The following is a 27,767-nucleotide window of genomic DNA, read 5'->3' on the forward strand; positions in this document are numbered from 1 at the left end:
TTGTGGAGAAGTTTAAAGCCGGATTTGGATACAAAAAGATTTCCCAAGCTTCAAACATCCCAAGGAGCACTGTGCAAGCGATCATCTTGAAATGGAAGGAGTATCAGACCACTGCAAATCTACCAAGACCTGGCCGTCCCTCTAAACTTTCAGCTCAGACAAGGAGAAGACTGATCAGAGATGCAGCCAAGAGGCCCATGATCACTCTGGATGAACTGCAGAGAACTACAGCTGAGGTGGGAGAGTCTGTCCATAGGACAACAATCAGTCTTACACTGCACAAATCTGGCCTTTATGGAAGAGTGGCAAGAAGAAAGCCATTTCTCAAAGATATCCATAAAAAGTCTCGTCTAAAGTTTGCCACAAGCCACCTGGGAGACACCCCAAACATGTGGAAGAAGGTGCTCTGGTCAGATGAAACCAAAATCGAACTTTTTGGCCACAATGCAAAACGATATGTTTGGCGTAAAAGCAACACAGCTCATCACCCTCAACACACCATCCCCACTGTCAAACATGGTGGTGGCAGCATCATGGTTTGGGCCTGCTTTTCTTCAGCAGGGACAGGGAAGATGGTTAAAATTGAGGGGAAGATGGATGCAGCCAAATACAGGACCATTCTGGATGAAAACCTGTTGGAGTCTGCAAAAGACCTGAGACTGGGACGGAGATTTATCTTCCAACAAGACAATGATCCCAAACATACAGCAAAATCTACAAAGGAATGGTTCACAAATAAACGTATCCAGGTGTTTGAATGGCCAAGTCAAAGTCCAGACCTGAATCCAATCGAGAATCTGTGGAAAGAGCTGAAAACTGCTGTTCACAAACGCTCTCCATCCAACCTCACTGAGCTCGAGCTGTTTTGCAAGGAAGAATGGGCAAGAATTTCAGTCTCTCGATGTGCAAAACTGATAGAGACATACCCCAAGCAACTTGCAGCTGTAATCGCAGCAAAAGGTGGCTCTACAAAGTATTAACGCAAGGGGGCCGAATAATTTTGCACGCCCCACTTTTCATTTTTTTATTAGTTAAAAAAGTTTCAAAAATCCAATAGATTTCATTCCACTTCACAATTGTGTCCCACTTGTTGGTGATTCTTCACATAAAATAAAAAATTTATATCTTTATGTTTGAAGCCTGAAATGTGGCAAAAGGTTGAAAAGTTCAAGGGGGCCGAATACTTTCGCAAGGCACTGTATGTACAAGTATGGTGAACTCATCAGTTACCCTATAAAGAGCTGAATGAATAGCAGGAAGAATAATTACTGGTCTATAATGAATGCCATACCCAGATAACTTAAAAGGAACTGCTTTTCTTTAGTCTTTATTATTGGAAGTTACGAGGAGATTTCATAGTGGTATTAAAATCTAAAAAGGCATTCATTGACAGAATCTTTCATTGACAGAGTCAACACAATGGGTTAGTGTATAGTCAGGAGTGAAACAGAACCATGGTACAATGGAACGGTAAAAACATGTAATACATGTATTCAAAACCTAAAAAAGGAGGTATTTTTTACACAAAGATTGGTGAGTGTCTGAAGACGTTACTTCTCTAGTAACCTGTGATGATCATATCAGTAAGCTACTAGCAATGAAATGAGATGTCAAAGTTTTTTTGTAACTTACAGTACTCATACTGTACATATAAGGAAGAGAAGCAAGAAATCTAGCATTTCCAAATGTTACCTCCAGTAGAGATAATTTGAGGGAAATAAACATTCTGTACTCTTTTTGAAACTCAAAGAAGTGATTAAGAAGCTTACTGTTGAATACCTAACAAACTCTCATGCTGCATTTGATGATATCCCACTACCATCTCATCACACAGTACTATACAAAGAATGTGCATGAGCTGGAAATACAGTATTGTTTTAAGAATGGAGAAGAGGTTAATTCCACTCTGCAAGAAAAACATGCATGAGGTTTTGGTTATGGATTTTTCCCCAGGTGTGCGACCTATTCTTAAGGAAAATATATTTTTTTGCTGAATTTGACCCACTTTCTTAAAAAAGAATCTTTAAAGATTTAATGGTGCATTAAGTGAAAACATTTTGATCACATAAGCTTATCACTGGGCAGAAATATATTTTAACATTAAAAAAATGTGTCCTAGTGTCCTAGTTAAAAATCTAAACCAAGCCCTGTTTACTTAATCAACAGATGGACTTTCTGATCCATAAAAGGAAAAAGTTCAAGCTTCATTCAGTTTCAAAATGCATTTACAAGAGCTTCAGCCAATGCACATTTTATTGCAAATGTATCCATAGACAAATTACAAAGCATGTGTTTTTTAATTTAAAAGTAAAAAATGCATTTAGTTAATATAAATCCAAATGAGAATACTAACTACTGTGTGAGATGTTTTTTCTGAATCTGTAAAAACCTATGGAAACAGGTGAACTTAAGTAAAAAGAAAAATGATTGACAAATGTGACACTTAACATCTTGATTTATAATTACCCATCTATCCATTTTACTTATGACTTTATCCAATTCAGAGTTGAAGGGGAGGCCAGAGTATTTCTGGGCAAGCAACAAGCACAAGACACTGTTGTCAGACTATTTCAGGGCACACCAACACAGACATACACTCATACTAGAGTCAATATTCCTAGAAGCCAATTAAGCTACAAGAAGGTTTTTGGACTGTGGGAGGAAGCGTATGTACCCGGTAAAAACCCATACAGTATGAACACAGAGAGAACCAGAATTGAACCCAGGGTTCCAGCGCTGAGATGCAGCAATGCTAACCACTGTGTCACCGTGCCACCTGATTTATGTTTATAATAATAATTGCTTACACTTATATAGCTCTGGACACTCCACTCAAAGCACTTTACAGGTAATGGGGACTCCCCTCTACCACCACCAATGTGCAGCATCCACCTGGATGATGCGACGGCAACCATAGTGCGCCAGAACGCTCACCACACATCAGCTACCAGTGGAGAGGAGAGCAGAGTAATGAAGCCAATTCATAGAGGGGGATTATTAGGAGGCCATGATTGGTAAGGGCCAATGGGAAATTTGGCCAGGACGCCAGGGTTACACCCCTACTCTTTTCAAGAAATGCCCTGGGATTTTTAATGACCACAGAGAGTCAGGACCTCGGTTTTACATCTCATCCGAAGGACGGCGCTTGTTTACAGTATAGTGTCCCCGTCACTATACTGGGGCAATAGGACCCACATGGACCGCAGGGTGAGCGCCTTCTGCTGGCCCCACTAACACCTCTTCCAGCCGCAACCTTAGTTTTTCCCAGGAGGTCTCCCATCCAGGTACTGACCAGGCTCACACCTGCTTAGCTTCAGTGGGTTGCCAGTTGTGAGTTCCAGGGTGATATGGCTGCTGACATATGGCTGTTTATGTATTCTATCAATAGGCAGACCCATTAAACATACTGTTGATTCCATGGTGTATATCCACTATATAAATTGTGGATTAATTCAAGGGTGGGTGAGGTAGTTAGTGATGTTATACAGTATCACAGTTACAAGGTGCTGGGCTCATTTCAACATTTATGTGGAGCCTTGCTAGCGTTCAGCCCAGCCTGGTGCCCATGTAGAACATAGCTGAGCAATCCAGCTTTTACTCTCCAGCTGAGAGTGGCTCTGATTCCTCTGTACCTTTTATGTGGAAACATTACAAATGTGTTTTATGGCATAGTGGCATGGAGATTAGTGCTTCACAGTTTTTGCATCCTAAATTTGATCCCAGACAGCGGTGTCTTCTATGTGAAGCTTGCATGTGCTTCAAAATCCTCCAATCTTCAAGATTAATGTGTGTTTCTAAATTGTCCTTGTACTGTACTGTTTGTTAGTGTGTGAGTGACATGTAAGGAAATTGTTTGCCATACAGAATGCAGTCTTGTTTTGGATTATTCACATCTTGGATAAGATCCAGGTTGCCTTGTCCCTTACAGTAATGAGCAGCTTTAAGATAATGGATGATGTGTTTTGGAAAAGTATGAAAGTTTGTTTGAGTTTTAGAAATAACTTTGAAAAACCTTCCCTAGTTAGCTTAGTATTACCATTTGTTTTCCCATCTATCCTGTTTGAAAAACCTTTCACGATGTTCTTTTTTCTAAATTTATTTATATAAAGGTACTGTAGAAGCTGTTAAGAGATCCTGTTTTCATGCAGCTTGAAGATAATAGCACACCCCCTTTTTTCAGTTTTCCATTGAAAAGTGCATACAGTACCTCCTGGTTTGAATTATGTGTGTTCCAACTCAATACTGTGAAGCTGTAAGTGCATTTCACCTGTGATTTCTGTGAAACATTGTTTTATTTATCATTTTGATTACATGCAGTCTTAACATGGCTATACAAATCAGCAGCTACCCCTAATTTGGATTAGCCATTTAAGAGGGTATGTTTTGCTTTATTTTCACCTATTCTTTCAACCTCATTGTTATTTAATATATTTAGGTGACATACTGTATTACGGCACGCTACAGACTAATCACAATTGCAGAACAGTACATTGCCAAGAGCTTCACTCAAATTATTTACATATATACCTACATACAGTATATACTACAGGCTGATTTTTTTAAACCCCTGTATTAATTCATAATATTTGCCAGCTGTCCAGGTGCTTACCAAATACAGAATAGACAATTCAGAACATTTTTAAGACTCCAAAAGAGGTCATTAAATGTTGAAAACATAAAAGGGAAAGAATGAATAGAAAACAAGAAAAAATTTAAAATTCAGATTCATAATTAGAGATTTCTTTTTTTTAATGTTCACAGAACAAAGCATAACACACAAAATTAAAATGATACTGTATCTTTGTGACAAATTATGTTCTACAGTAACCACCCCTTGAAGCCTCTGCCAAAACAATAGTTTATAGGGGTTAAGGAACACCTGAGCAGGATGATTGTTTTATTTCCCTAAGCATTTAAAACTGTGAAAAAAGCAACTCATAAAACTCTAAATGACAGCTCCAAACTGTAATCTTTTAATGGCCCTCATTGAAAAGAGTTATGGGGTCTTTGAGCACACTTCCTAAGGTACTAGATTATATAAAACATTAATTCAAAGGTCTAGGCCAGTCAAGAGACTAATATATTTTGTCTTATCAACCTCATTATTTGAAAAGAAATGTTTTTTTTTATTTTGAATTTGAGCTGGAGCAAAGAAGAGTAGCCACTGTGAACATTTGTAATATATTATAGTTTTACGATTTCACATATACACTATAATCAATAAACAAAACACATTAACACATGCAAACATGCAATATGCTAGTGCTACTATTACTAATAATCATAATTTTTAAATTAGAAATAGACCTTTACATTCTTCCTTTAAAGGATTGCTGACTGAATTCTACAGCCAACTTCTTGTTCATGTAGCCTTCAAACAACAAGCATTCCTTTTATATTTAGGACATTAAACGGAATAAGCTTCCTCACACAAAACACTGTGTGTATAGTACAAACCACCCAGCCATGCTTTTCTGTAGGACGTCCTTGAAGAAACTGTGTGACAGGGGTTTTGGAACAGTATTAACAACCAATTCAGCAAGATGGTCTAAATGGTCTATTCTCATTTGTAACCTTTCTCATATTGTCATTTGACTGTCTAATTCCAGTCCATAACTGATGCTATACTTTGCTTTTTAGTCTTAGCTGACTTGGCTGGTGAGCTTGCAAGGTGACCCTTTTCACTCTGTACTGCTTTTCCTGGACTTCTCACTTACAGTGGCTTATGATAGACCAACAAATATCTACAGTAGGTCTCAAAATATCTAGTCTCAAAATATCTCAGTATACAACATGCCTGATATTTTGCTTTTGAATTGACTGTAAATGCTTTGCATTGCTGCCACTTTTTATATAATCACAAGATGTTCAGTATTTCTGATCCAGAATATTCCTGTAATTCACATACACATTCAATATAAGCATATCATAGTATGTACTACTGTACATAACAATGAAAAAAAGGAAAATAATAATCAGCAGAAGAGAAAAATATTAGGCACTGTGCAATGTGACTCCATCAATCAATGAAACACTTCCACAATACCTAAAAGTCCAGTCAAGAGTTTGATAATTGGAAGGGAATCCACACCATTAAGGCTCTAAGGCAGAAGAGGCTGCTGGCTACACTCATTAGTGATGTGGCAGGGCTAGAGAATAGACTGTAGAAACCTGTGGGTTTGTGTGCTGGGGTGACACTAGAGAGTGGATGCAGCCTGTCCAAAGAGGTGTTACTAGCATGCTGTGTGATAGACTGAATGGTGAATGGGAAGACAGCAAGTTGCAGAGGTCTGCAGTCTTCCCTGGAAGGTGAGCAATGGTGAACATCTAGAAGCCTTGGTTCAAACAGAAAAGGGTGAATGACAGACCACAGGATGGGGATATGCTAGTGGGGCCTAGCATATGGTATATGGAGGAGCTGGCAGTACATAGTGCATTCCCTGGTGGCCTGTCCACATACAACAGTTCTCTCCTGTGTGGTCATGCCTGAGTGGATAGAAAAGGGTAAGACTATGAACTGTGGTGCTTGTTTCTCAAATGGAAAGTACAGTGTGTGGATATGGAGGTGACTGGGCTGTAGGGCAGCCCACCTGAGGGAGGAACCTACAGCTGTAGGATCAGAGAGGAGGAAGTGAGAACAGACTCTGTCCTGTAAGAGTAGCAGGTGTTGCCAGTCCATTCTTGGCTCTCTGTTAGAACAGGGGGCACAGGCTTGGGTAGGTGCATGAGAAAAGAGTTTAACACTGTTGTGTGTGTGAAGACAGGCTGGCTGAACACAAGGGAAAGAACAAATTAGCAGCTGGAGGTACTTTGTGTTTTAAATAGCAAAAATAGTGACTTGCATTTGGGGGCTGTGAAGTGTGTGTAGTAGGAAAAAGAAAAACAATTGTGGATTGTGGGTGAGAAAAGATTATCACAACAAACTTACCCAGTGGGATGGGGTCTGTTCTGTTACAGTCCGCCTTTCTCTAACTCCTCAGGAATTGTAGATTTTCTCCTGCTCTGACTTACAATACTCCTGTTTTGCACAGAGCATGTTATTTTCAAAGAAAGGCAAGCAAGGTTAATTCTGGTCTAACAAAGCAGGTTTCAAAACCATTCATTGTATCTTCCAATTTCCATGTCTTCTAACAGCATTTTAATAATATGGGTTAAAAGATTGAAATTGTTCACTGAATTGCAAATGATAAAAGGAAGAATAAAAATCTTGTTTTGTGGATGTAAGCTAGTGAATATCCTTTCAGAAATCCACAAAAAACATAGAGCTACAGCCAGAACTTCCAGTGCTGTTCCTTATACAGTATGTACAGGAAGTAAAGTAGCCATCTCAAAAGTAATCAAATTCTTAAGAAAGGATGCAAGGAAGAGGAGGTCATTTGGACAGTTTAGCCAATTTTGTAGTTAAAAAATATAAGAAAAATTATCTGAGGATCTCATCCAGCTGTTCCAGCTTGACAGCTCTAGTGGGATTGCTGAGTATGATGGACTTATAGCAATGACTAAATAAAGAACTTTATCATATACAAAAAATGAACTGTAAAAGTATTTTTAAGGATTGCTAGGAAGTATTAAACCATTTCCATTGTATTTCTACTCTATTACATCTTGTCATCTTTTCCTTTTGCTTTAATTTCTGTAATAAGTGTAGTAAGTTCCCCTTTCCTGCCGTTTCATTGTTTTATAATGGAGCAATTGTTTCCAGCTTTCCCCATAACCTCTTTTTCCTCTTCCTTCAAAGGTATTTATTATGCCTTCCTTTCTCTGACCACTTATTCATTTTTGTCTTATTCTCCTGCCTATCTCCCCACTCCTCAACTTTCTCTGATTTTCTCTTTCCTGCCACCTTTACTGCATTTGCCTTTTCCTTATTCCTTTAATTCAGTAGAATTCCCAGCTGTTCACAGACTCTGCCACCACAAATCTCTTCACTTTGTTTTCATCAAGTGTTGTCTCCTTCTATTAAATAGCTTTCTGCCCTTCTTTCCTTCTTCTCTTCAGCCTTGGCTAGACAGTCACTGTGCTCATCCTCTGCTGACTGGAACATTGTATTGTACATACTGGGAATATCTAAGCCACCCTCTGAATTTGACAAATACTGCTCACTTCTTTGTGTTTGGAAACCATAAGCACCTAACCAGGTTTTCTTTCAATTTATAATCTGATTCACCACTAACAATCAATAGTTATTTTTCTCAGCTTCTTCTCTTTTTTTAAAATCCCAAACATTCCCAACTTTCTGTGCTTCAGCAGGACATTCATCTCCATCTTCTGAGTCTTCTACACCCCACTATTCCTTTTCTTTCCAAACCGAAACATGCACCCTCCTTTCTCCTTATGCACAGTCATGCCTCTGTTGGACTTTATTTGGGTGCTTCTCTTCCACCCTTGCACACTGCACCTCCTTGCTCCTCCCTGATTTCACATCATATCTTTTTCCTTACCTTGTAACCACTTTGAAGGAGCCTCTCAAGGACCTGTCCTCCAGGGCACCTCCATTATTGTTTTATACAGTGCCGCAAATGGGATGGATTTGCAATTGTCTAAAGCTTAGTCACATTAAAGTACATCTACATTACTCTTCAATAAGCACTATTCTCTCTTTTGACCTCTCTGAGTTCCTGTTGACTAAATCAGTCTTTCACTTTCTCCTTCAGCAAGGATAGACTTCAGTTTTGACCCTGAATTACGAATTACTCATCCTTTCCTTGGTATCCACTTGCCAGGTTTTTTTCTTAGCAACATCCACCAAATATGTGTTTGTCTCTTTAAGTATCCTACGCAACCCTGATCAAAGTTATTTGAATAGATTACATCAAGATAGTGTTCACAGAGTTTTCCATTTTGGATTATACCCACTGTGGCTCATATAGAACTCAGAAGATCAGGTTGCTGCCACTCATCCCTGCTACTCTGATGATACCCTAACTTTGCACCTTGACTGACAATCTCTTCTTAAACTCTGGTCAAGATTCTCTTTTCCTTACACTACCCCCACCTATGTCTATTTTGATGCGTCTGGCTTGTTTTTCCTCTGTTGGAGGACAGGTTACAATATCTTCTTTCCACTCTTTTCTCTTTCTTGCCTTGTCTTAAGACAACCATGCTTGTCTTACCATTAAAGAACAGTGTCCCCTTCCATTCCATTATCTCCACAAGACTCACCTGTTTAGTCAGCATTTGCAGCCCTTGTTCTATGCAAAAACACATTTTGCATATTTTTAAGTTTTAATTTACATTTTATTGCAATATTGTAAAAAAAAAGGATGTAATGTGTATTTCTATAGAATTTTATTTTATTTACCTACAGTACTTTAAAGGGCTATACATAATAATTATTGTATTGTTTCATAACCTGTATTTATTTTACTCTTCTTAAGTATTCCTATGTTATTGTAATCCGGTATGTCAAAGAGATGAATGCCACATTAGAAGGTATAGATAGGTTTAAAACTTTCTTTGATTGTAGCCATGCTCATGTATAATTTACACTAGGCAAACTGAAATATACAGTAATATCAATTACATAAAAATGTTCGATAACTAATACAGTTTGGTGGTGCATAGCTTAAATTTGTATTGAGACTCTGTGGCAATATCTGCTCAGCTGTACATGGATGTAATCTGTTCATGCACACGCATTGTCACAAAACTGGGATTATTATTAAGTTTAGGTCCTCTTAATAAATATATCTTAGTATTCTTCTTATTAGATTTATCTTCCAATAAATCATACTTTGTCTAGACATCCCAGATGGCAAATATAGTTTCTATATGTGCAACTGGAAAATACAGGCAGTTCATTAAAACCAGACTGATCTTATTCAATGGCAACCTATTAGCCAGAGACTGGTCCTTTTGTTTTGCTGTGGGCAAATCTCATAATTCATCTTCGGTCTCAATTTGCTGCTCAGAAGGTTACCCTATTTTACCTACAGTATGAAGGAACTCTTTATCAGTTAAGAAAAAAGCATGTGGGACACAAGGAGATACTGAGAACATTTTCTGAAGAAGATGTCCATGTGTTATATACAGTGCTCTCTAACAAATTGAGACCTGTAAAGTCAAAATAGTCATTTACAATTCTGATTGTCACAAGCTAATATTTGATTGATTATTTTTGATCACATTAGAACAAAAACATAATTTATGGTCAACCTACTTTTTGTCAAAGTGACTAAGTATTTAGGAAATATTTACTATTACTTTCAGAGTATAGAAGTAATTATTTTATACTATTCTTTTGAGGTAATAACTACTTGAAGTCTGCGGCCCACTAAGCTAACGAACTCTTTGCATAATAATTTGAAATGTTTTGCCTATCATTGGGGTGTTCAGTTTTATTTCTTCAGCATGTAAAATGCATATTCAGTTATATTTAAATCAAGATCGACTTGACAAGTCTGAGATTTTCACTTTTTCTCCAATTCAATTATATAGGATGGGAAGCAATGAAATATTGACTTTTACGCATTGAATTTTACTTATACTGTAACTCTAGTGATGTGATAGTTGAATTTACTGGCAACTTGATATTGCAAGAAAGAAAATTGCAAGAGTGCCTTTATGGCTATTAGGAATCAATCAGACAGAGTAACAAAATGGATTTGTACACAGATTCAGTACATACAATATACAATTTATTAATACACCAACCAAACATGCACAGCACACCAACAAAAGTAATAGTACAGTGCTGAGAAAAAGTTTGTGGACCCCTTGGTAAGTATATGAAGCCTCCCATGTTTTAATACCATGGAACCTCCTTTAGCAGCAATGACCTCAACCAAATATTTTCTGTAGCTGCTGATCAGTCCTGCACATCAATCTAGGGGTATTTTGGCCCATCTCTTTTTAAAGAACTGTTTCAATTCACTGATATGTTTGAGATGTCTTGCATGAACAGCTCGCTTCAGGACTCTGACTGGGCAATTCCAAAATGCAAAATGCCCTCTGTTTAGGACATTCTGTTGTAGATTTACTCCTGTGTTTAGGATCATTGTCAAGCAGCATGACCCAGCTTCTATTAAGCTTCAGGTCACGGATGGATTCCCTTACATTCTCTTGTACAATTTGCTCAAACAATTTGGAAATCATTGTTCTGTCAATGATTGCAAGCCATCTGTGCCCTGAGGTGGCAAAACAGCCCAAATCATGATGCTTCCACCACTATGCCTCATGCTTGCAATCAGTTTTTTTGTGTTGGCACTGTATGCAGTGTTTTTTTTTCCCTAACCTCTAAACATAATGTCACATATTCATGCAAACAAATTCCACTTTTGTCTCATCTGCCAACAGAACATTGTTCCAGTACTGTTATGGAACAGGTGGTCTTTGGCAAACGTGAGATGGGTGGCAATGTTTTTCTTGGAGAGCAGTGGTCTCCTCCATGGTGTCCATGGTATCCTACCATGCCTAACACTCTTGTTCATTGTTTTTCTTGTTGTGGACTCATGAACACAGACATGAGCCAGTACAAAAGGCACCTGCAAATCCTTAGCTATTACCGAATGGTTCTTTGTCACTTCCTTGAGCATTGTACAGCTCGCTCTTGTAGAGATTTTTGTTGGATGACCAATCCTAGAGAGTGGCAATGGTACTGAATATTTTCCATTTGTAAACTATCTGCCTTACTGATGAAGGCCTAATATTTTAGAAATATTTTTAATCCTTTCCTGCCTTATAAGCTCCGACAACTCTTTTTCTGAGATCCTCTGAAACCTCTTTTAATCGGGATATGTTTCATTTAAAACATTTCTGCTGTGAAGAGAAGAATCTGTTGGTAATCAAACTTTGTGTGTTTTTTTATAGGACAGGGCACCTCATACCCACACCTAAATGTCACCTCTCCTTTGAATTGAAAATTGAAATTGAATCTCCTGACTCCAATTACCCACTTACAGTGGCCATTATTGTAGATGTTCACATTCTTATTCCAGCATGGACAGTAAATGTTTAAATGTTTAAACGTATATGTTCAATATAGACAAGAAATGTTTCAATTGTTTGTGTGTTATTTGTTTAATCAAATTGTGTATATTTATTATTTTCACTTAAGTAATAATCAGATCTCACTTTAGATTGATTGATGTAGAAATACAAATGATTCCAAAGGACAACATTTTTCTCACAACAATATGTCAAGTCACCATTGTGAACTAACTTTATTGACCATGTCTTTGAACAATAGTTTAAATGTCACAATTTATAATTTCGCTCTCAAACAATGTAAAATAACTCTCTCCCCTATAACCCTGCAGTACTGTATTCTTCGTTAGTGATATTTGTATTTTTTGTTACTTTATGTTGTGTTAGGCTCTGCTGTATAACAATTTGTCTCCTGAGAATAATAAAGCTTGAATTGAATTGAATTGTAAAGTGAATACCTACAGTAAGTTTTACTCATTTGAACACACTGGCAATTCAGTTTTGAGCAAAATGAGCACTGTGAAAATGCTGCCAAAGACAGAGGTGAATTAGGTTTGTTGCAGCTGTCTGATCTCCTTTAGCTGGCCCTGTGCCAGCTACTACTTAGCTTGGTGCTGAAGATGGCTTTCAAAGAAAGATTTCCATGCTAGCATTGTGCTGAGCTTGGTTTTTGCAACAGCGTGTGTGCAAGGTTTGACTTGGGTGCAGTCAATTGGGGCAGGTGGGGAAACCTTGGTTGGTCCCATGGAGTAATGCTCTTTCTAAATATACTTTTGATATTCAGGCTGTTGACAATAAAGTCCAACTATGATAACTCCATTAATTAGGAAGAGTTTATTAGCTAGCTAATCGCACGATTTCCCTTGTGTAGAGAGAATGTTGGACAGAATTATGTTAACATGGAATCATCCCCTCTTTCCTTTAATTAAGTTCCATGAATTGCCTCACTCAAACAATGGAGGTTGCAATCAACCAGGTCAGTTCTTCAGACAGGTTTCGATTTAGCAGAGCACAGAAAACCTTACAATATCTTTTAATGTCCAGTGATCATGGCTGGTGATTGGTTGTTCCTTCATCAGGTCCTCAACTATCCAGTATGTTCTTTATTAGTTAATCATCTCTTAGATAATTTACAGTGATCTCTGATCCTGTGTCCAAGTCCAGATCTGCTCTCTTAGTTTACTAGATTAAGAAATGCTGATGTTGAACATTTACCTTTAGTAGTAGTATTAAAGTAGTAATATTAAAATGGACCACTTTAAGATTTCCTGTTTTGTGTTAAATACTTAGAACATGCTGATGTTCCTTTCAGTTATAGTGCTGGAATGTTTTACTTTGGAAAGGGTGTGTCACCTTTCTATAGGCACTGGGTATTTTTAATGCTTTACATACTGTAGAGTCTATGACGCTTGCTTATTTTCTGGTCAGGTCAGCAAGAAAATTATTATTAGAAATCTTTAATAACAGTTAATTCCTTGCAAAAATGTGTTATTGTCTCTACATTGTGAATGTGTTCCAATATTTATAGACACTCACAATTACTGATTTGAGTATAAAACATTTTTTTCTAATAAGATCAAATGTACATAGTATTATCCAGAAAATGTATATCAAATTGTACTTATCATTAATTTATTCCATTGGATACCATTATATAGTGCCTTTTAGCTTATAAAGACATGCATGTGATAGCATTTTTTAAAAAAAATGGTATTGTCAGTTCTCATACATAATGGATTCTCTTTCTTTGAGGTTGGCCTTCCCGATTTCTCATTTTTTATGATTATTTCAATAAACATTGGCTGTACATGTACTTTTTTCAGTGGCATTATACGCAAATGTATGATGTATTAAACTAGCATGAAAACCTCAAACCGAAAACAAAAAAAGACAAAGTATGACATATTCATCTACAGTAATTTGAACAAGCTTTCTTTTATTATGGTTAAACTAATAATTTCAGGGACCTGAGAGTTCTGAGGTAGATCCCTAAAAGGATTTAAGACTGTGCTTTAAGGTCCAAACTAAATGGATGAACTAAAGCAGTGCTTCTGAACCTTGGTCCTAAGGGACCAGTGTCTGCTGGTTTTCATTCCAACTTGCCCCTTAATCACTGGTGTTAATTGATGCATGTAATTGATCTGCTTGCTTGTTCAGACTTTTTATGCCTCAGTCCATGGCTTGAAAAAACTATAAGGCCTGTTTTTTAAACTAACGTCAGCATACAGAACAGTCTTTCTCGAACTTGCTGATTAAAAATTTGGTCTTGTTTATGACTGACACTTCTTAATAAGTCATACATTCATTGTGAACAGACACGCATGAAAATTACAATGTTTCACACAAAATGAGAGGTGATTACAGAAAATGAAATATTTTTACTTGAACGCAGTATCAGATTTATTTCATTTTTGAGTATACATGGATGTCTCAATCCTGTTACAGACAAAGCCATGTCATATATTGAGAAAAAATCTCAATCTTCAAGAATTAGACCATTTTCATTTTAAAATGTACTTGAAGAACAGTGGTTAAACTGCTACTCTGATAGTAACAAACTTTTACCTTATATAGTTATGAATAAATATATGCTCATATTTCACAAAGATTTTGTTCTACATGGAATCAACATTTTACACACCTATCAGCTAGAACAATATTGACTTGGCTTTCTTTTTTGACATTACAAGGACCTTTATTTCTGTACATGACTGAACTTATTAAAATCATGGTCATGTATAAGTGAAGAAAGTAGAGTGCTGATATGCAGCATATCAAGTTTTTAGTTTTTGTTTAGGTTAATTATGCATGTCTGGATGCATACAGCCATGATTCTCCAAACACAATGATTGACTCAGCACAATATTAATCAAGGTGTTAATGAGCAGTCGGGATTCAAACTGAGTCTACTAGTCTTGGAGATTTTAAATGTTTGATTCTGTAATAAAGTAATTCTTTGTTAATCACAAATTGAAGGGATTCACTCAAGTATGGTGCCTCATAAACGTTGGGGAAAAATATACTTTTAGTGTTAGATGGTGAAATGCTGATTGATAGATACTAAATAATTTATTGTCTGTAAGCTGAATTTACTGCATAATGTCTTCCTGAATTAGGACCTTGATTGCTTTTCTTTAATGCTTTTATTTTCTTTATTTTCTTATTTGTATTTTCTTAGACACATGGATAAGATTTGCATGGTAAAAATCAAGTATAAGCTTAAATGGATAAACAGCCCATAACAATGATTCCAGACGAACCATTAACAAGAAACAATGAGTCAGAAATTTGCTTATACCGTGTAATAAAATGACAAATATTTTAAAAAATAGTTCACAACGCATGAATAGATGATGATTGACAAGTCAATGGGCAAGCATCCATCCATCCATTTTCTAACGAGCTTTTCTAGTTCAGAGCTGCAAGGGAGCCAAAGCTTATCCAGGCAAGCAATGGGCACAGAGCAGGATACACCCTGGACAGAAAGCCAGTCCATTGCAGGGCACATATAGACAGAGACACACACCAGGTAAAATTTCACAGAAACCAATTTACTAACCAGTATGTTTTTGTACTGTGGTAGAAAACAGAAAATCAGAGCACCCACAGGAAATTCAGACAAACAGGGAGATCATACAGTATATACTGTACTTCATACAGATTGCACCCAGAATTGAACTTGAGGTTCCAACTCTGTGAGGCAGCTTATGTTAGCCACTGCACTACCACGATGCCCATACAGTATATTTATCACCTCGCAACAATTTTGTTTTTACTGTGGAAAACATTGGATATATAACCTAAATTATTAAGATACAGAATATATGTGAGTGGAAACCTCAACTGCAGTTATCTCCCTCTGTGAGTCGGTGGCAACATACAGCAGAAGCTACTGTATAGAACATGGGTAGGCAGCTCGCTTGGGAACTCAAACACGCACACACTCACACCTGGGCCTGTTGTCCCAGAACCCAATTAACCTACCAGTATGTCTTTTTTTCATTCTACCTTGAACTAATTACTTGGAGAGGAGTCAATTCAACTTTTTTGTTTGTACTGTATTTCATACAGTAGGTTGTTAATTTTAAGGTTTCCTCAGGAATATGACTGTTTAAAGTACCCACCCCTTCTCTAGAAGTCTGTCAAGACTGCAGCCTGAAACACAGGGAACTTCATACTGTACAGCTTAGGTAATATATCAGCTACAATACATAAAATATGACTTACAGTATATTAATTAACTCCAACTTTTATAATATCATATTTTAGAAAATTCAATGCACTGAATGATTTAAAGCACAGAGTAAGAATATTTATTCTGCAACTTACCAATACTTATTTGTTACTGTATTTTAAAATAAATGAGGGATGTCTATATAGTACATCTATAATATTTAAGTATTTAATTCCAAAGTATATACTGTACATTCATGCACTATATACTGTACATTTCATGCATTTATATGTTTGTGAATACTGTTGAGTACCTTGGGGATATCCAAATGTTTATAGTTTATGTCAAGGCAGTCCATTCTAAAATGTAAACATAATAGCCATTCTAAATAGGATTTGCATACTTGTTACTATCCAATCAAATGCCTGAAGCAGATCCTTCAGCAGACTAACAGAAAATAATCTGTCTAGGACCAGAACACTTTGAGGACCAGAAAATGATTGTTGTTTATCATTCTACTGTATATTGGTGGAAATTCTATATTTCCTACAGTCTGTGTGATCCTTCAAGCTACAAGAAATCACTCATTGTTTAGCCATGTACTATTTTCAATAGCCATTTGTTTAGCATCCGTTTTAGAGAGTGATTTAGCTCTGAGTGGGATATTATATTCCATAAAACATCTGTTCCTTCCACATTTTCCCCTTGTATTGTGTTTTTGTCTCAGTTACTATGTACAGTTCTGTATTTGTAGGTCCGTGAAAGGTGGGACTCTGGAACTTACTGAACATTAAATAACTGTAAATTACAGTGCTAAGTATTGCATGTTTGTGTTTTATGCAGTTTATTGTAAATACATATTTGTATGATTTTTATCTTGCCAACTGGTTATTACTTCACTGCAACACTGTGCCTGAGAAACATAAAAAAATTGTGCCATGTGACACTTAGCATTCCATGACGATAGGGTGTGCAAAATTGTTACCTTCTATATTTTTTTCACAGCAAACTGATGTCAGCACCTAATCATTATCTTAATTTGATTTATATTTTTATTTATTAATTTAGACCCCTTAATTTGTACAATAATGTATGTAAACATCTATTTATGCTTTTTAAAATAATATTAATAATACTTAAAATGACAATGGACAACTGCTCTAGTTCTGGAAAACTGACATAGCTCTGCAAAGTCATATAATTAGAATTGAAAAACAAAAACACGTTGAGGTGAGAATAAATGTTTCCTTCTTGGGAAGACCTTATTCTTACAGATGTTCTAGACTTACAGAAGTAAATCTAATGGCTGCACATAACAGGTTCTTAATCTAGACCAAGCAATTCAGTACAAATAAGGATTCAAAAGTTGAACAACTGCTACTCTGTTCACAAAACTTATTGTTACCAACATCTTCTAATCTATTCAATATTTGGATCTGTATGACATTATTTGGTAATATTTTATTTTAAAGCACTATACAATATATAAGATGAAAAGAAAGGATTGCAAAAAGCATTTTTAAAGGAAATAATTATTTTTATTGATTACATGTGTATAAATAACATTTAATCTGGTAAGAAAATGAATGATATATTAGACTTTTATTATGTTTTTAAACTTAATTCATGTTGCTTTTCTCCTTGACATTTTTAAAATAATTTTCCCCAGTTTAGATTTTTTTGTTATTTGCAAAGGATGTGTGGATTTGGAAAAAATATAATATCTGCACTACTACTGAATAAAATGAATTAATATTAATGCTTAATGATATCAAGTCTATTAGACAACACAGCCTTGAAGGCTTCAGCAGCTTCAACAATTTTCTCATTTAAAATAAGAAATATGTTTTATCATTCCTTCTCTAAGGATTGATAGATCTTTATCTGTTGCCAAGGCAACAAAATATTAGCAAGAGTATGGATTTACACAAAACATTGGCTATTTTGTTAATTTTGTTGTGCACTTTCAAGGTTTCAGAACTACAAGGTTTAACTGATTAAAACTTAATATTTCCTTAAGGAAAAAAATAGAAAAGCTAGAAAATATATAATTGTACCTTGTTCAGTATACTTAGAAAATGCATGAACATGTTTAATTTTTATTTGTTTTCATCTTGGGAAAGTATGTACAAATCACACAGAACACATTTCATCTAAATGTGTCAAGTAACACTTCTTAAAGATTAATACTCCATTAGTATCGTAAAAAAATATCTTACATCAATTTTAGGCCTCCCACACATAACACTAACACTACTAATATCAGTTACATCATCTATTATTATTATTCATATGAGCTTAACATGCAGAAGTTACATACTGTAGTTATATTGTCACAGTCAGGTGCCTCAGCCAGTCACGGCTGGCATCATCCAAATCGGTGAAGTTGCTGGGGCACCTGAAGCAAGGGCAGGAGTATAGGATGTGGTCGGCCGTCTGCTTCTTGCAGTCGCCACATTCGCAAATTGGGTCATCAGTGAGACCCCACTTGTCTAGGGTGGCCTGGAAACGGCCATGTCCGGTTCTTAGTCAGTTCAGCTTGACCCAGGCTTATCTGGGTAGGTCATTTCCAGCGGTGAGTTACATTTTATCATTGAAAAAGACTGCAAATGTTCCACAACTATTTCAGCTTACAGCACTGTAGTAACATAAAACATTTTAAAATGGAAATATATATTTTCAAAGATGTAAAGACAAATAAAGATAGATGAACTCATAATATTCTATAAAATTTTATTTGTATAATTTGTGAGGTTAATCAGATTTTGTTTTCGTTTAGAATCCCTTACTTCAGAGCAATCATGATTAACTATCATTAAGACATGTAAAGCCCTGCAGATTTAGAGGCAAATCATGCTTCTAAATTATGTGGTAAACTGTCAGTTTAAGAGAAACTCCCTTTATTTCAGTGTATGCCACAATAAATATGTGTGCTGTTTCCTCTCGTTGTTTGTGAACAGATTGATGGGAATCACAGAAAGTCTATTATTGACTCATCATTACAAATGGTTGGTTGTGCTGCATTTTCAGAAATAGAAGCATTATAGAAACTGTTGTGTCGATCACATAATTATAATTTTCTTTAATAATGTATATAGAAAAACTATATATTTCTTTACTACTCTGAGATTTCCATTGGATCCTGCATAGCCAGGGATACGTTGGTTAGTGTAATATTATGTTGACCATCCTCAACACTTAATACACTACCTCACAACATACTATAACAAATTTAAAAGAAATCACCTACTGTAAGTGTTTAAAACCTTGCTTTTCTTTTTCCATACCTAAAAGACATTCTATTCAACATACTATAACAAATTTAAAAGAAATCACCTACTGTAAGTGTTTAAAACCTTGCTTTCCTTTTTCCATACCTAAAAGACATTCTATTCAGATACTGCTATGTCCAGCCTTGGCTATATCATTAGGCCATCTACTCCAGGAATATCAATGATTATTATAGCTTTGAAAGCACCTGCAAGCTTATAGTGAGGTCTATATTACACCTTTCAAAGCTGATTCGCTGTGAATCTTTCAAAGATTAAAACAGCAAATGGCTCTAGCAGGAGCAAAGTTCCAAAGAAAGTGTGGAAATCAGCCATTCCATGTGGGTACAAAGGTCATAGGTGGGAGGGGAGGCTATTAAAATTAAGAGAGATGCATCAGTGTAAAAAGAAATATCTTTATGATTAATGATTTGTTTACATTTGGGGTATTGGAAGAATTCTTATTCATTAAAGGTTTAGTGTCACTCTGTTTGAGACATTTTATGATCCATATCGTTTTGTACTGTGCTGTATATGCTGGCTAAAATCTCAACAAAGCTCTAATCAGGATTCACAGGAGCAGTTTATAGCTACAAAAATCTCTTTTAATTGTATTAATTTTGTTAACCTACAGATGGGACAGGGAAAGAGAAATAGCTGTAGGTGACTATGGATGTAGTGCCTTCCAGATTTATTTATACCAGTGATAAAACAGGAACAAAAATATTAAACAGGAATATTAAAGAACATTGTGTTATGGACTGGATAATGTACAGTACCTGTATATCACTTAAGTATTAAAATAATTAATAGTAATTAATAATTCATTTAATTAATGCACTGCATAATGCAAAGTCATATTTGCCATAAAGCATTTATTGCATTTCAGGAAATATAAGTCATATTTGATCAAATGTATTACTTTGATAAAATCGTAAAAACAAACCTATAGTAACTTTTCTTATCTTTGGAAAGGCAATGGAAGCCCATGGAACTATATAGAGGCCTCTGAAGGTTTCCTGTTTCCGTGCATTAGTAACATTTAGCATCATGGTTAAGATCAGTCTCCTTTTGAAGGCAGTATCTAAATGGTTATTCACCTCCAAGCTGTGAGATACAGTATCAAGAAAAGAATCCACATAAACCTGAATTAGTCACTTTCAATGCGGTATGTATTATTAAGACATTTTAAGGCTACAGCTATAGTGACTACCTTGCCGGAAAGTGGATACAAATTTACATCCTCATCACATGCTGTGAAACAAGTGGTCTTGGGAGGCAACCCTAAATCCAAAGTTAACTTTTGTAAGTTAATACACAATGATATTTTTAGGATATAAAATGTTGGAAAGTACCATTTAAGGTCATCTACTGTATATAATTGTGGCATTCATACATGGGTTACAAGAAAGCCTCTTTAGAGAGCCAGCTACTTAAAGGGATGACTCATTTGAAAGTCAATTTAACAAATATCTTATGATCAGATGTCAGGGAAATAGAACGTTTTTGACGTTCTCATCAGTGTTAAGTGTAGTGCAAAAATAAATAAGTGCATGTTGAGAAAATACTCATATCTACTTTTAAATATTTTAAATATTATGTGGCTGTTATGACTTGGGGTTGTTTTGCATCTGTGGGTCCTGGAGCCCTAATTAAGATATTGAAAATGATTGACTCCAACTGGGAGATTTTGACCAGACACCAGGCTCTTTTTGAAAATTAGCATTTACTGTAACAAAAATGAATATTGCATTATTACAATGATACAAAGCATGCATCCAAATCAACAAATGGTCCTTTCAATCTCCCAAACTCAATTCAATTGAATATTTGTGATTCTAACTTAAGATGAGAGTACACTAACAGAAGACCTATTTTATGTGGAGGAATGTTCCTAAAGGTTTTTTCTCTCTCTCTTTCCTAGCGTTAATCCCGCATCAGCAGGGTCCGCTTGTCGGCACACCAGTCTCCATTTGGTGGTTTGAACCAAATCTTTGAGCTGATGTTGCCATTAACTGCGACCGAGAAATACTCCAACTGGCGCATCGCTCCGGCTGCCGTCGGAGTTGGGGGGAGGAGAACAAAGTAATGTAGCCAATTCATAGAGGGGGATTATTAGGAGGCATGGGAAATTTGGCCAGGATGCCGGGGTTACACCCCTACTCTTTTCGAGAAACACCCTGGGATTTTTTAATGACCACAGAGAGTCAGGACCTCGGTTTTATGTCTCATCCGAAGGATGGCACTTTTTTACAGTATAGTGTTCCCATCACTATACTGGGGCATTAGGACCCACCTGGACCGCAGGATGAGCGCGCCCTGTTGGCCTCACTAACACCTCTTCCAGCAGCAACCTTAGTTTTTCCCTGGTGGTCTCCCATCCAGGTACTGACTAGGCTCACACCTGCTTAGCTTCAGTGGGCTGCCAGTTGTGAGTTGCAGGGTGATATGGCTGCTGGCCCTAAAGGTTTTCTCTGTAGTATCAGAAACTCACAGCACTGTAGGTGGTGTCTAGTCAGTTTAATCTCTGCCAGATGAACTACAGTACATTGGTGTATATACATGTTTAATTATTTATGACCAATATGACTTTGCTTTGTGTAATAACATTTTTAGATTTTTAAGTAAGAACTTGTAAATATTTCTGTAATAGTATGTTTATTGTTCCTAGTTCATCAGGGGTATGAATAAACTTGACGTCATTGTATGATTCTAGCTAATGAGAACTCAAAACTCCAAAATAAATACCACTATAAGTTACTTTAATGACCTTGGATGTTATGTCTTTGAGTTTGCTTGTTCTTTCCACTTCTTTCAGCTTTTAAATACAGTTCATCAAGCAGTTATTTTAATTTTAATCTTACAGAGGCAGTACAATGGAGGCTGCCAAATCTTTTCATATCTATTCATATTTCTTATAATTCAAGGTCTTTTATGGAAATGCAAAAGCCACTTCATGAAACAATGTGAGTTCACTTCAATATTTATAGAAAATATAGCTAAAGTATATAATTTAGAAAGTACGTATATCATTTTTGCTAAGAAGATAGAAAGACATTTAACTTTATAATACTTAAAGTATTATGTTCTTAAGATAATGAATAAGTGCATTATGAAAATTAAGTTGTATAGCCATAAATGAATAGAACCAAAAGAGCAATGGCTGACCTTGAGGGCAGAGAGAGGGAAGAGAGTTTTAATAGAAAGCAGGACTCCCATTGTGCAGTGATACATAATTTTAGCCATTAAAACATTTGAAGAATTTTGGAACATTTACATATTACTGATTACTTATACTCCATTAACATTAATATACTGTAGCTTTATCTTTGAGGCTATGAAAGATTGCTTTAACTAAAGCTGTTTTGGATACTTATAGATACACAGACATGAGAATAAGAAAAGACGATTGACATATTAAATTTTACCCTGCTTAGTTATCCCCCTAATAGACATAATTACAGATGTCTATTAGACATCTGTAATTATACACTAGAATTGACGTTTGGTGATGATGATGTGGGACTGAGGCCTGTACTACTCCCTAATGTATGTTAGGAGCTCCAGATAAATATCTGTTGCTGTCTGTATTGATAGTGAAATACATACTGTACATACCTAGAGCCGTTCACCTTTAGAAATCTGCCTCAATAAGTATCTATTTATATTTTTCATGGTTTAAGTATTTTCCTAACTGAGCATATAATCTGAACTACTGCATATAGGTTATAGTCTTCGAACTATAAGACAATTTGTGTTATAGTTATCGGTTATGTAAGACTAGTCATACATCAATTCGGCCTTATGTAAAAACCTCCTTAGGCCCCCAAATTTAAGTTTTTTGGTTCAAGAAAGTTGATGTTATGTAAAGAGCATAATGTTTATGTGAGGAGCAAGTAGTGTTGTGAATTACTACTATCTTGTCAGGGAAAAACCCAAGTACTGTTATTATTTATTTTATTCACTGTTTTTTGGTATGTGTAATTACTGAACAGTACAGTGTAATGAAACTGAGCAGTACAGTATTAATAAATTTGTTAAAAGGTAATTATCTCCAATGTTTACTGTACATACTGCATAGTTTATTACAGTATTTGCTGTACTGTAGATATTTTTAAGTGTAGGCTGTATTTGGTATTTAATTGAGTTTTAAAACATTTTTTGCATTCAACATTATTTCACTTCTCTCTTCCTACTGTATCTAAAGGGGGAGAAGTCTGTCTTTTCTCTCTCTACCTCAGACACTACAGGCTGCTGCTATATTCTGTCTCTTGTTTTCTACCCCTTCCATGATTAACACACACACTTGTTGATAATTAAAGGACATTATACACTGGTTATCCTGCAATTCTGCTCTCCTCACTAGTAGACAAAGGACAGGATCGCTGCAATATCTTGAATGGTAGTTCTCCATATGTATTGACACAATGGCTAAGAACGGCTTACGTAAGATCCAGGCTCTGTAAAAGAAAATAAGAAGTACTGCCTAGAAGGAGGTTATACATAGAAAACATTCAGTAGTAGCTTTCAGCATCATGGTTAAGATCAGTCTGCTTTTTGAAGACAGTATCTAAATAGTTATTCATCACCAACCTGTGAGATACAGTATCAATAAAAGAATCCACATAAACCTGAATTAGCCACTTTCCATGCGGTATGCATTATTAAGACATTTTAAGGCTACAGCTATAGTGACTACCTTGCCGGAAAGTAGATACAAATTTACATCCCCATCACATGCTTTGAAACAAGTGGTCTGGGAGGCAACCCTAAATCCAAAGTTAAGTTTTGTAAGTTAATACACAATAAACTTCATAGGCTGCATAAAGAATGGAACCCTTAATAACCGAGGAAGTTGGTATAGTGAAGTTTAAGATATGGCTACTGCACAATATACACAATTAATATACAATTATGCAACGATTTTGACTTTGCATAATTTCTGTAGCATGTACTGTATGTGACTTATGTATTGACTTATGCCTAAACAGTAGGTTCATTTACAGTAGGTCCATGACATAATTATTTAACCAATATTTAAAAATATTAACATCAATAACCACTTACAAATGTCCAATTACCAAATTGAAAATACAATCACGTCTGTAAAATTATATAAGTAAACTATTCACGAAACTGAAAGGTTTTGGGGGAAAAAATATTCTGAGAAATGTATTTTAGTAACACAAGGGGTTGCTTTGGTAAATCAGTTACCTGATTACCTTAATACAGTCATCTAGTATGAAATACTGCTTACCTTATATTTGATTTTTTAAACTTTTGATTGACAGTCTACAATAAATATTGTTAGGGTATTTGTTTCATTTGTGCTGAAATGAAATCATATTTGGTGTTTTCTACTGAAACTGTAATATACAGCTGAAAATGTAACAATTGCTCTGTGTTTTGAGGAATAATTATAATAAGTAACATTTCTTTTTTGGCCATAACCATCCATAACTTTAGATGAAGAGAATAATACAACTGCAGCTTTCCAAAGGCTCAGGGAATGTAGATTTACTTTCAGAATGCCGTAAGACACTTCATCATAACCTGTAATAACAGAAAAGCAATAAAAGCCTCTCAAATCACATTCCATAACTGCTCGAAACCCCACTACACTGAATCATATCCACTCAGCTATTTGCATAGTTTTAAAATAAAATTTTATTTAAGCACCATATGAAATGCTTGTGTTATAGGTTCAGAAGAAGCAAACGCGGTGATTATTGTCTTCATTCTGTCTTATAATACAAACTCTCCTTCCATCTTATGTTAACTGGAATAAATATTGAAAACAGCAAACTGCCAACTTGTTAACTAAAACCTGAAGTAGATAGTTTATTTAGTGGTATTTTTGTGGAAAATAACTTTTAAGCAATACAATTCCTTGTGGCCTGTGAGATATAGGAAAATCCAATAATGGATGTAAGTATACTACCTGGAAAATGAAATGTTGCTTTTTGGTGAGACTAGGCAGAGTAAAATGAAATATGTAATAAAGTGAAAACTGTTTCATCTTTGTAGTCTGCTCTCTCTAGGGGATGTATCTCTCACGTTGGCTTCTCCTAGGAGAGGTGAAAACAGATAAGCCGGCCATTTAACTAACAGTGTGCCAAAAGCCTCCTTTTGATCTGCAGCCAGCCATGTAGTTGGCCGTAAATGATATGAGATTTTTCATAATCCTAGATGGCAAGCATTAAAACCATCGTACCCCACTGTGTCTGATTAAGATGCAAAGACCTGCAGCATCTGAGAATTTTTATTTCACCCTTGCTGAAGCAGCCAGTGACTGCTTCCACATGGTAGTAATTTAAACTCTTTAGGAGGGGAGCAAGATAAGGTGTTTCCACATACTGTATGCAGCACAATTATATTTTTAGAACAATATTATTCACAGTGAGGATACCACCACACACCCTGACTGAGGCTTGTCAGTGTTTTTACAGCGTATTGAGCCTGGCACCCCATTTTGAGAAAAATCAAGCTGTTAACATCACAACAGAGAAAAAAGTGTTTTTAATGAATTCTTTATGTATTAGTTTGTTTAGTCATTTAATAAAACCCCTGGAATCTAATCCATCCATTTGTTTTTCAGATAGCTGCTCATTCATGGTAAGTGACACATGAACTCAGCACAGGACTCAGTCTAGGACTACATCATGGACAAGACACCAGCACATCACAGAACACACACCACAGAGCAGCAGTGGAAATATGGATATGGAATATGATGATACATAATGTTATAAATAACATTATATAATGTTAATTTTTAATGTTTTTGTGTGTGACCTGTGACTAAAATTCCAAACTGCAAATATGTCATTGTGTTGCTTCTAGTTAAAGGAAAATCAAGGCCAGATTAAAGTTGTTACTTGCCTCTATCCATATAAAGGCATATAACTATATTTTTCTAGAGTTTGAAAAAGGTTGGCAAACCATTAACTACTCTCCATTTTGAATTTAAAAAAATCAGTTGCTGCAAGTATAAAAGGTCACAAAAGCTCCGACTTCCCCATGACTCTAAACTGGATGCAGCAATTAGAAAATGGATGGATAAAAGGTGACATTTATTCCTGTTACAATGACATCATCCCTAAAAATATTTATACTGTAGTATTCTGCCATAACATACGATCTGGCTTTTTGTCATAGCAGGGTTCACCACTGTTTGAGGATTAACATTGTATATACTCTGAGCCCCCAGGTGACTGTGATCAAATCCCAGTAAGAACAGAGCAGGGCTGCACAAATCATCCTGGATTGAAAACAACATTGTAACTGCTTTTGACAAGAATCAAGCCAGTGTGTATACCTTTATAGGTCTATCTGTTTGCTTTCCACATTGTTTTTAATGTAAAAATAGAATTTTAAAACCTTATCGTCTTAATGTCATGCTCACAGAAAGGAAGTGATCTCACTCTTTCCTGCAACTGAATATCAAATCATAAGTAACACAAGGGCCTTTATTTTCTCTGTCGACAAACTACTGAGTTCATGGCAAATAAGATAGCCAGGCCATCACTGAAAGCACTCAGTTTGGCCAGATATGTGTTATTAAAATGTGTGGCACGGTGGTGTCGTGGTTAGCCTTGCTGCCTTGAAACTCTGAGGCCCTGGGTTGAATTCCTGGGGTGCTGTCTGCATGGAGTTAGGACTGTATGTTCTTCCCGTGGTTGCAGATGTTTCCTCTGCATACTCCAGTTTCCTTCCACAGTCCAAAGACATACAAGTCCTTGTGCCCTTTGCTTGCCAGGATAGACCCCAGCTTCCCCTTGATCCTAAACTGGATAAAGCAGTTAGAAAAAGGGTGGGTGTATAATTAAACTTATTTGCATGGGAAAAGGAAAGGTACATGTACCACAGCTCTGAAGCATTTTCCATCCAATAAAGAGGTAATAATAGAATGAGGGTTATTTGATAGTACCTGGATAAAGTGACCTGTGAGCTAATTCATCAGTTTTATATGACACTGTATACAGACAAAGGATACAATGGTAGTTTTGTTTATTTTCTGTTTATGAGGGAAAAGTTAAATGACACCATGTGAAAAGAATCGGACGATCACTAACCACCAAGCCTTCACATGACCAAGACGATTATTATCATTTTAAAATAGACAATACGTTTTGTATTGTTGAGTATTTAATTCAAGAATTTCTTCAACGTAAAACATCGAAATTGTTTTTTTTTGTTTAATAAAATTTTCAGTATGTGTTTTAGGGTTCAACTATATTGATTGCTTTAGTTCAGCTTCAGATCCAAAGATGATTTACATTGTACATTGAAGATTAACTCACTAGCAGTTTGTCAGTGTTTTTAGGGTCGCTGTGCTAATTTTGAGTGTCATTTCTCATGCTAAAGTGACAAAACAATAAAAGCATTAAGCGTTTTAG

Source organism: Atractosteus spatula, chromosome 1 (assembly GCF_055471065.1).
Source record: "Atractosteus spatula isolate fAtrSpa1 chromosome 1, fAtrSpa1.hap1, whole genome shotgun sequence".
Lineage (NCBI taxonomy): Eukaryota > Metazoa > Chordata > Actinopteri > Semionotiformes > Lepisosteidae > Atractosteus > Atractosteus spatula.